The sequence below is a fragment of the Alligator sinensis genome, unplaced genomic scaffold, assembly GCF_000455745.1.
Source record: "Alligator sinensis unplaced genomic scaffold, ASM45574v1 scaffold238_1, whole genome shotgun sequence".
NCBI lineage: Eukaryota > Metazoa > Chordata > Crocodylia > Alligatoridae > Alligator > Alligator sinensis.
In genome coordinates this window covers 802,731-814,644 of record NW_005842603.1, presented here as the reverse complement: position 1 = coordinate 814,644, position 11,914 = coordinate 802,731, and the positions used below count along the sequence as shown (strand labels likewise).

At 41.8% G+C, this 11,914-nt stretch overlaps 1 long non-coding RNA gene across 1 annotated transcript; it reads left to right on the top strand.

The window, feature by feature from the left end:
- The first annotated feature begins 6,372 nt into the window (after window positions 1-6,372).
- Window positions 6,373-10,370, top strand: LOC102368068. The gene is made up of 3 exons (XR_324889.1): window positions 6,373-6,506; window positions 9,145-9,327; window positions 10,332-10,370. It is a non-coding gene; the product is annotated as an uncharacterized LOC102368068 (long non-coding RNA).
- Window positions 10,371-11,914: the final 1,544 nt, after the last annotated feature.

The following is an 11,914-nucleotide window of genomic DNA, read 5'->3' as shown; positions in this document are numbered from 1 at the left end:
CCTGGATTAGCTTTTGTGACCTTCTTGTTCCTATGGGTTTACTGCTTCCCTTCCTTTCTCTCCCAGCACTGCCTTCACCCTGTCTCTGTCTTCCTCCCTCCCCCATCCACTTGTCTTTTGTATTTTAATTTTTTTCTCCTTATAATCTGTTTTCTGCAAATCCTTTCAAAGCATCTGATGAAGTGAACTCAAATTCAAGAAAGCTTGTGCTCTCTATATTTTTTATTTAGTTAGTCTATAAAGGTGCATATCTACCCTGCCTTAAGTACAAAAAAACTATGAATTATCTTTCCCCAGCATAAGGTCATTGCAAATGGTTTGTCTTGATTTTTTTAAATATTAAGCAGTATTGCTCTTTCTTATCTTTTCTTACTGATTTATGGATACTAATATATTGAATTTTCCTGTATTTAACACTTGCATACCAGTTGATATGCATTGATATGCACATTTGTTGAAATGAGGTTTCTTCCAGTTAAGGCAAAGCCATGAATGTCTTTAAACTAATTTCATAGGCTTTTGATTGAGTCCTCAATGTAGCGCTTCACAGAATAATTTTGGGTTCACTTCAAAGGGGGAGATAAATATTAGGGAATGAATTAGGCCTAGAATATACCTGCAACTGGCTTCTGGAGATTTCTAAGGGGCACAAGTAGTATGATTATCCAGTGCTAGGATCAGTAGTTGTAGTTTACTTACAATGTTCACCACAATAATATGATATAATGATAAATAAATCTTATGTATAATAGTATTTGTACAATTTATCATTTTTGCTAAAACATGCGATACAATTATATTTTCTGCCACTTTACACTAAATTAAAACAGAACATCAAATATAATGATATAAAAAGGGATAAAATAAGAAGTGGGCAATAAAACAAAGCAGGGGAATTCTACTTGATATTGGCCTTTATTCTTTGTGCAAGTAGTGCAAATGCACCTAAGGAGTATAAGACAAACTGAATTGTTAGCAAGAAGCCAGATATTCATTATCTTGGAACCAATTTCCACTTATTTCTCCAAAGAAGAAACAAGATCATAAATGGTGATTTATCTATCTCATTCTTCCCATGAGAACAGATTCTGTCTGAATATGGGGTTTGATGCCACCTGTCCATGACAACTGCATATCTCATTGGAAAAAATATTTTTGGCCTCTTGTTTGCAGTTTTGCACCACAGACAGGTAGGTTTGTTGCCAAAGGAGTGCTTTTTTAATCTTAAAAAAGGGAAGTCTGAAACAGTCTCACTGAAAGCATATCTGTCTGCAGGCTGGCATCGTCAATTCTTAAATGTAAGTTTTGTTTTAAATATAGGTGAAACATTGGGTCAGTGACTGTCAGTAAATTTCTCAGGTGATTTATCTGGAGGAGAATATACCTTACTTCCTCAAATCCAAGATCAGGGTCCTCCCCTCCCCCCCCCCCCCCCCCCCCCCACACACATTCAACATGGTAGGGGAAAAAAACCCTCATCTTGGATTTGAGTATGGATGGGAGCAAGAGTGACAGGAGGAAGCCCCAGCCCTGGCTCAGGCTTGGGAGGCTTTGGGTTAGTCAGAGCTGCAGCTGCTACCTCTGTTGCCTTGTGCCTCTTTCACCCTGCACCCTCAGCTACATTTGCCCCCAGCCCTTTTCACCAGCTTACCCTTGTTGCAGCTCCAGCCCAGCAGTGGTACTGGCACTAGTGGTGGGGGAAGCAGCTCTAACTCAGCTCTGGGTCCAACTATGACCGGTTCTGGGGCCAGGGCTACCGAAACCACTTCTCCTTCACCATGTAGGTGTTGGAACCAGAGCCATAGCCCAGGAGGGTAAGCTGTGATGGGGAAGGGGCAGGCAGCAAGGGGGTACCAAGTGAGGTGGGGCACAGGCATGGGGAGGAGGAGTGCAGGCTCCAGGGAGCACCAGCACCATGGTGGGGGTGTGGGGGGGGGTAGGCATGGCAGATGGCATTAGCCCTATGGGGGGAACTGGGGGACATAGGTGGCAGAGGGGACAGGAAGCAAGGGGCAAGAAGTAGCAGGGCAAGGTGTAGGGGTCAGACTGCCAACCCCCTTGCTGCTCTTTGCTTCCCTGCTGCTGTTTTCTCAGGCGTACTTGTGGGTGTGTGTGTTTGTTTGTGTGTGTGTGCGTGTGTGTATAGGGGGATGAATTTAAAGCAATCCTCCAATAATTAGATAATATACATGGAAAATTATAATAAATTCAAAGTTGTCTTGGATTTGGGTAAATATTGCAGAAGTTATTTAACCACCCAAAAAGGGGTTTATTTGGAAAAGGCTTCTAGAATTCACTTCTTAGGGTATCTGATAGATGTAAAAGATCTAACTTTCATCCTGTGTCTAAGAGTTCTTCATTGAGTGAAGGTGCTCACATTTATCAGTCTGATTTCAGGGCATGTGAAGTCATCATAGAATCAGGCAGAGATAAAAGTCAGTTAAAAATAATTGGAAATATTTTTATGAGCTTTGGGTGGACTGCAGGGCCAGCGCATCTAAGTTCTGCTCCATACAATAAAATGGACCCTGCCATAGAAATATAAACTTTTAGTGCCGCCAGAACCACTCTGCTGCCCTTCTTATTATAGAAGGATAAAACTCTACCCAAGGTTTGGTTTGCTTTAGTGTTTACATTTTCAATGTGCTTATTCCAGCTTAGATATTTTTCTAAAATAGATTCCAAGGTATTTAAAAAAGGACACCACCTCTACTTTCCTTATAAAAACTGAACTCCTTTCCTCCTTCCATTCCCAAGAAAAAATACTTTGTGTTTATTTTCAAGCTATTTGAGGTGTACAATACTGTTGTAAAAAAATATCTAATAATCTCTGGAGGTCTGAGATTTTTTTTTGGATATTTTAATACATCATCTGCATAAATCAAACACCGGCAAGTCATTCAGTATCATGGGTGTGAGGAACTGATTCCTTGTTAGCACCTGTTTTAGATCAGGTCTCAGTTTCTTGTTAGCTCTCAATTCATACTGGTGGAGGAATTCTGGGTTCACTTACAAGGAGGAGGTGGATATTAGGGGCTGAATTTGGCCTGGACTACACCTGCAAATTGTTCCTAGAATCTTCTCAGGGATACAAGTAGCATGACTGTCCAGTGCCATGATCAGAAGATGTGGTTGCAGTGATTTTTGCCTGTTCACTAGTTTTTGCTGCCCTATAATAATTATTATATTACTCTGAAAGGACAACAACTAAGGAAGGACTCTAATCCGGATTCTTCTATTTATTTGTTTTTTCAGTATAGATTCTCTTTCTATATTCTAGGAATAATTTACCATTCAACTCTTGCATTAAGAAGTCAATTATCATCAAACAGTAAATGAAAAGGAAGATAGATGCCTGAAATAAAGAAGACGTGTCTAGAAGGGGAGAAAATCAGTGACCTAGCACTATGCTGAAATCTGCAGTGTGCTTCTGTTAATGCCAGCTGACTGCACTTCATCTGCAGAAATATTCTTTCCCTGTTACATTATGTCAGTATTCAATTAAACACACATTTACTTTACATTACATTGGAAATGTACATTAGCATTCTACTGTACTACAGAATGGGGCCCTATGTACAGCCATAATGGTTCCCATGTTTTATCTTGTTCTCACACAGTTATCTCTTGGAGAATTCCTTTTTTTCTTGTAATTCACTTCTTTGCATTATATGAATTTACCTTCCTACTTCCTATATGCAAATTCCATTTATAAACATGCTTTTTTTCATGGACTCTATGCATTTACACCTACTCTGGTCTGTCATTCAGTAGATCATCTCTCTGTCTCTCTCTCTCTTGCTTTCTAATTTAGAATTTAAACCCACAGGGTGTCTCCAGATGAGCAGACAAGGCATTTTGGGTAAATTTGATATCTTTTATTAGACCAACTAAAATAGTTGGAAAAATACTTCTTTGCAGGCTTTCAGGTACAAATACCCTTCATGTAGTTTCCAGTGCTGCAGAAATGTCTGTGTGTTCATTGCACTGCTAATTTGCAGCGTGGTGGGTTTTTTATGACAATGGAGATCCTGGTGTCAGAAAAAGACTGTGGAAGAAAAAATGGGGCAGTGCACATTGTGGCAGTATATACCATCTGAAACTGGGGCCTGGTCTTCCAGAGCTATGCTCTGGCTGCTGGACAGACTCTGACTGCCTGGATCACCACTGCTGGAGCCCCAGCAGGCCCTCAGGACTGCAGGTGCTGGCTTCATCCTCTCCTACCCCACCCAGGGTAATGTGCTGCATGCCAAAGCATGTGTGCAGGGGCATTCCCTGGAGACAAGTAGCTATGGCACAACTATGTGCCACTACTATTTGTCCTCATGGAAATGCACATGCACACTCATCTGGATGTGTCCACAGGGGCCAAAGTGTTTGTTTTTTCTTTTTCTAAATCTCAAAGTACTTTATGATTATTCAAATACTATTTTACATATTATTAAAAAACGTGATCACAAACTATTATATATATATATATACATATATATATATACATATATATATTAGTGGTCTTTATTTAAGGTAGGGGTTCTAGTTACCGGCATAAGGCAGCAAACAATTTTGTGGCCATTAAAGACTATTCCTGTAGTTATCTGTATAGCGAGTTTCTACTTCTTAAATGTTGGCTTTCTAGTCTCATCCTGAACAGCTAATCTGTTAATATTATTATCTTTCCTTTTGTAAACATGAAGGGCAGGAAAGAATGGTAGCACTCTAGTACATTTGAATTGTACTTAATGATGGAAATGATATTGATTAAATGCAAAAATGAATATAATGACCAGCATTTCCTTTATTATATAAGTTAAGGTGCAGTGTTAAATGTATATTCTTGGGAACAGGAGAAATCTATCTTTGCATCACATACACCATTTGCAATTATCTTTTGAACTAGTGATTCTCATCTGCAGTGAAAGGAATTTCCACTTCTTTTATATTGCATTATCATGAGACACCTAATTCCCCATTGTCCCAGGCAATGTCAGTAGTGTAACCAAGATGGGAGAGACAGGGCACATCTACACAAGATGCTAATTGCGCAGTAGCCTAATAACACTTCACAGTACTGTGCTGAGCAAAACCTGAGCTAATAAGTTACTGCAAAGTAGTATTAGGCTACTGTGCAATAAGTGTCACTGAATAGCCATGTGCTGGTACTACTACGCAGTAGTGTGAGTTACTAAGCATTGATTTAGTACTTGGTTAACCAAATACTAAACTTAATGTGCAGTTACTACAGTGCATTAATGAATGTGTAGACACACCCATAGAGAAGCAGCTCTCGGTGTGAGCTTAAGAAGTAGGTGGAAAAATAAAAGCTGCTGTTGTTGCCATGCTGCCAGCTGTCAGCAATTGCTGCTGCTTCTGTGCCATCATTGCTGCCCCAGCTGCATTGTTACACCCCTGGAAAATAAACAAACATACAGCAAAAAACCTATTCCAGACCAGTATAGCTGTGAGTCTTTAGCTATCTTCAAATGTCTTTTAAAGTTACAAAGCTAATAAAGAAATAACTATACAAGATCCTTTGTGATATGCATCACAGTTACATTTTAGCTCTTTTGTTTACCACTGGTACATTAATGCTGCAAGTGATTATATAACATGAAAGATATATCCCCAAAACTAAACATCTGATCCCTGAAACATGAACAGTCAGAGTGTTTATTGACAGGTATAGTACTGTTAGCTGTGAGGAAAAGATTGATCAAAAACAGAAAGGCTGCCTATACACATGCTCTGAGGTCGGGGAGGAGAGGGGCATTTTAATTAGAGCAGTTCCTGGACAGCCACTCCAATTAAAACAGCTCACTGTCACATGTATGAAGCCCCTGCACACTTAAAAATGGCTTCAGGATGCTTTACTTAAACCTCATTCGAAGAGGTTTAACTAAAGCACCCCCATGAATATTTTAAAATGTGTGGGGGCTTAATGCACATGATGGCGAGGTGATGCTAGAGTGTTCTCATTAAAATATGCATATGTGATCTAATTAGAACATGAATGAGCACGTGTATAGGCAGCCAAGGTCCCATTAGCTTTACTTATATTATGCCCAGTAATAAGCTTTGTACTGGAAATAGGGAGCTGCAGGATTGAGTCAGAAGTTACTCTTACAACATGCTATTTTCAACTGCTATAAGTGCAAAAGTATAAGGATCAGATCCAAAAATGCTACTTCCATTAAAACTGTAGCAGGACACTAAGGTGCCTGCTACTGAGAGAGCACGGAAGACTCCTCAGGTGCTGGTTCCCAAGGCAATGGGAGCCACCTGCCAACGGTCAGCTGGGCAACGGCCCACACCTGCCAGCGGTCAGCTGGCTATAGGAGGCAAGACCTGGCTTGTATGAGGAGGAGCGGAGCCGAGTGGTAGTTGTTGACTGGCATCTAAGACAGTAGGAGTTCCCTACCAACAGGGAAGGATGAGGAAACTCCTGGCCAGAAGAGAGAGAACCTAAATGCCAGAGCAGCATTGGTCACCATGGTAGGAGAGGAAACCCGGTAGGCCTGAGCCTAGTTATAGCTGGAGGCTTATGTTTGCATTGTAGCCCAGGGGCTTGTGTTTATGTTGTTGTTTGTGTTTGCAGTTTGTTTAACAGCGGTGGTTTGGGTGAGGCTATAAGGGGATGGAGGAGGCCTCATAGGGGACTCACGATAGAGTGAGGACCCCAGCCCCAGTGAGGGCATGGAGTTTGGGGGTACAGACCCCAGCTCTGCAGAAGAGCCCCGGTGAGAAGGGTGGCGTATAGAGAAGGCCCGCAAGGCCTAGACACGCCGGACACCCGGAGCAGGAGAACTGTGGCCAAGTGGAGGAGAGGTAGCCTCCCTACAAAAGAAACATATATCATCAAAGTCGTGGCGGGCTAGAATAGGAGGGGGAAAATCTGAAGCTTGGCACAGTAGAGGAGGCGGCAACGGCTAGCATGGCGACCCTGCCGTCCCTCCTGTTACAAAAACATAAGAGAGAAATCCAGAAATCTATGTATGTCTTTGCTGATTTACTAAGAAAAATCAGTATTCAAATATTATCTGAATTTCTGCTTTGTTCACCCTGAAGCAGGTTTCATATTAGTATATCCTGCAAAGTTATAATGACTCACGTTTTTTGTCAAAGAAGACTTATATTTATTATAAAACTTACCTCTAACTTTATTTATTGGCTGCTGCCTATAACTGGGCATGTGATAAAATGCCATTTTCAGATTTAGGATATCTTGTAAAAAAACTCAAGACCTATTGTTGGGACATGACACGAAAATGGAATAAAAATGAAAGTCTGTTCGGTGACAAACATACAAAAAAAATCAGTCTAGTAATTCCCTGTAAATAGGGTGTCAGGGGGGAGGAATCCTGAGGATTCTCAAAGATGACTTTCTACAGAGGAATTCAAACTGAATATGATTTTAGTTTTTTATAAATTTCTAACGGAGAGAAGGTCAAATTTTACCTCTTGCATACATTTAGATGCTGATAATAAGGTATTGAATATTGTCTCTAGTATTTACTAGAGAATACAAACTTATTCCAATTGCAAAATTTCATCATTTTTAATGGAAAAATAATTATTTTCACAGATTTTACCTATAAATTGTTTCACTAAAATCCTATTCTATAATCATTGCAATTTGTATGTATATATCTAAAACACTATGCAAATTGCCACCAAAATGTAAATATTAGCTCTGTTCATTGACTCCAATTCTTCATTTCTCCCTAATAACTCATAATTTTGGAATTTTTTTTTTATCTCATTTCTATTGACTATTACACTCATTTGAGGTGCATATGAGAAGAAATTATACTTCAGACCCAGTTCTGGTCCGGCTGCTACTGGAAGTTAATATCCAGATAGTTAGCTGATCAGGTGTCATTTGTCTGCACACATTTATGACCCTTTGGCACAGCCAATTTCTTGGCACCCAAATAAAGTCAGTTACTATAAGAACCTTGCACAGGTCTTCAGGCCTTATGCATGTAAATCCAACTTCCTCTCTACACAGACACAGTTATAGTTCTTCCCTAGTCTTCTGTGTATCCTTTACCATGTCTTCCTCTGAAGCCACAGGCTAAGTACAGCCAGTCAAAAAGCCATGTGGCACATCACAGCACTTCCCTGCCCCCCACCACAGCTTGCTGCCTGTGCACACTCCCAGGAACAGGGCTAGTGGGGCGCAGGCAGCGGTGCCCCTCTGCAAGACCCATACATGCTACCCAGCTGAGTGGGGGTGCGGTTTGCACGTGGTGGCCAGCACCACTGTTGCTACACCCTGCACTGCTTTCCCTCAGCCCCCATCTACCGCTGGCTGGGTGGGTGGGCACTCCTGCATGGAGCTGGGGTTTGCACATGGTGGCCACCACTGCACTGTCACTGCTGCACCCTGTGCTACATTTCTGTGGCTGGTCGCACGTCCAGCTCCACAGGAAGGCAGTGTGGGGCATGAAGGAAAGTATGGGAAGACACCAAGGGAGATGCTGCTGCTGTGCCCCAGGGTGCAGTCTGTCCCTTCCCACCTACCCACTCATTTCCCCCCCCCCCAGTATTCTTGATCTGTCTCCCCATCCCCTTCCCTTTCCCCTGCACTGCCCCTTCCCCCCACATACACTTACCTGCTGGGGTGTGCCTGTGTTTGTGGGGCTTGGGGGCAGTTGTGGGGGGAGTGAGGGGAACTAGCAAGGCTGTGGGTGGGCCTTTAATTTTCATCATGGATTTTGGGGTTTTTATCAGAGGATCTGCAATTTTTTTTATCAGAGAATCTGTGATTTCTTTATCAGGGAAAACCAGGATCCCTGCCCATCAGTGGTGGCTGGTCAAGAGGGGGTGCTCGGGCACTGGCCCACCAGTTTCAAAACGAGACACAAAACCTGCGTCAGCTAAGTAAATAAATAAAAATTATAGTATGGTTAATTAGAAACAGCATCAGGTGAATTAACTATATAAACAAAAGTAGTAGTAATTTTTTTCTTGCCTATGTCTGCTAGTAACGTAATCAAGGATTATGCTTGTCCATTATGCATACACAACAAAAAGTTCAGTATACGCAGTAAGTACCTTGGGGTGATCCCCTTACTGCCCAAGTGGCGCATGAGCAGTAATAACACCTGAACAGTTTGAACGAATGGCAATCATCATTTGTTTCAGCCAGCAGCAGAGTGCCTGTACTGATGCCTCAGCCTGGATAAAGAGCTGTTACCTAAGAAACCATGGGACACCCCCAACCCTGCCTGGAACGGCAAGGGAAGTGGGAAGGGGAAAGGGCAAGGCCTGATGCTGTCAGTCACCCAAGGCTTGGCTAAGGCTCACTCTCCTTCTGGAGCCTGTGAGGTAAGTGGGGTTTGCAGAGAGCTAGAGGGTTGCAGGGATGGGTGGGAACTGGCTGGGGACTGAGGGAGTAGGGAGGTTTGCAGCCTGCCAGGCACTCCGACTGGGAGCAGGGGCTTGCAGCCAGGGAGCTAGGAGTTTGCAGCTGGGGAACTGCGGGGTTTAGTTTTGATAAACATAAAAAATTACATCATGTTTTATAGATTGCTTTCATAAACAAACAAATTGAAAAAAATAAAATAAAAAAAAACAGTTGAAAATGGATGATACAGTGTGACGCTCCACCTGCCCCACCTGTCTGAGTTCATCAGCCATGCCTAAGTTGCATACCATTGCCAGCTCCCTTGAGTCAGGCATTTGTCCATGTTGGGGGGAGCCCTACACCAGCCTGGGCTCCTCCTAAGCTCTGGTCTGCTTAGCTATGTGGAGTTCTGCACCAACGGTGGCTTCCCTGCTGTATGCCTGGGTTTCTCATCCCTGCCCCCTACAAGTCTCTGGCCCACAGTGGTGAGAGAGGAAGGAGTCCCCTATCCTGGTGTTGGCTGCCCCATGGTGTTGTTAGGGTAGCTTGTCATATTTTATGTTTTAAAGTTGCACCTGTTTACAGAGTGGTGAATTACAGTATTGTTTAAACTTTTGTTTTGAGCCTTATTTAATTGTTGCTTAAGTTCTGTATAGCCTCATTATTATCTGAACTCTTCATTTTCCTTATCAGCTAGCCTTGAGTTGTTTTCACACATCTCAAAGTGCTCATTTATATATTGTATCTTTTCTCTTATACCACTGTGAGAAGTTCTTCTAACGTGACATAGTAATAGTCTTCTTACTAGCTCAAATGAACTGAACTTGGCACTAACTAGCTGAATCAGAGGGATGAAATGATTAGATATGTTAATGAAAGGTGATGAGGGAAACTAATGGACAATACCCAAAGTAAGACATGGAAAAAGACCAAATTAAGAGGTGCACATGTGATGGGTTTGTTAAACAAAGAAATATGCTGACAGGATAAAATACGGACAGTATGCTGACTGCAGAGAGACCAATCCGAAAGCAGAGACATCAGAGGAGTGAAGTTAAAGAAAAGCTTAAAAGGAGACAGCAAGAAATTTAAGTGTGTGTTGTCATAAATTCAGGAAAACATCTGTCTGTGCCAGCCATAAAGATTATCCACTGATGCCACCTACTGCGTTCAGGAAATGATGGGCTATCGTTTCTGCAGGGCAGTGTATTATCTGGATTGTTGAGTGAGATTATTGTTCTGAATGTTTTTCTGTCTCAGAATACAGAAACTGCTAAGATAATATTTGTTGTACTAATAAAGTTAGACTTTGATTTTAGGACACTGAGTTGTCTGTATTCATATTTCACATTCCATTTAAGAGTTAATTGTGCTTTAAAAATCCCTTAGCACTATCTGGTGGATAGTGGTGCTAATAATGTGGGGCTCCTTGCCAGAGCCAGTCCAGCTTGGCAGAAGCAGAGGAGCAATGGCAGAGGCTAGCCTGTCTGTTCTGAGAAGGGGCATTAGTTGGGACCACACAGCATCCTGGGAGGCTGGGGGACTGAGAGGGAACTTTAGTTGGGAAGGGATTGGGACAGAGGTTCGATAGAGCAGTCTAACCTAAACTGATTATATCTGATACTTCATCAGTCTAGATCTATCTTAAACTGGATTCAGCCATTTTGAAACTGGTCTGTGTGCACTGAACTTCTGTTCTGTTACAGGTTTTGATTGATCTCCAAATGCTTATACTGGCTTGCCTGTAGTTTCAGTCCCTAGTCACAGTCTAATGAGCAACTCTGCTATATTGAATAATTTTGTCCAGTGAGATTGCAAGCCTTCAACAGAAACGAATGTTGTTCAGAGAGATGGCTTTCTATATAACTATTTGCTGAAAAGTTAGTAGGGTATTGATATGAACCTGCCAGAAAAAAAGAAGTTGTACCAAAAAAGCATGGCAGTCTGGGAAGTTAACACAATCTCTGAAGAAATGAGGGAGCAAGTTTTAGATCTGAGGTTCTCTTATTGTACCTGTTGTGGTATCTTGTTTCTCTATTATTCTTATTCTGTTTTGCTTCCCTCTTTTCCTCCTAGCTGAAGGGAACAGAAGGCTTCAAGGATAGAACTACATATTGTGCACAGTCACTATTGAGGGACCTTAGTCTCTTACAGTAATTGAAAGGTCTCCAAAAAGCCCATTTAGAAGCAGTTAACATCATGTTCAGAGGTCTCTAAACCAGTTCATGCATTCTCTAATTACTTGTTAACATAAGGCATCTACAAAGGGCCAAGTGATTTCCATATAAATTAATGCCAAAAAGTACTACGTCTGAAGAGAGAGGCAGTTGTAAAGTAATTTTAGAAATTCTGGGAAAATAAAGGTTGGTGTTGTGAAATCTGTAGCCTTGGGCAGACAAACATCTTTCGCATTATAAGCAGCTATTGATTGCCTTCAGTCATCACTGGCAATGCAGCAGTAGACAAAAATCAAAGCAAAACTACTTCCTTGCCCTCCTCCCCCCACATACCTTTGATTCTGTTGTGATCCAGAGCATTGATGACTGTCTGTAGGGAGACTGTTTATAA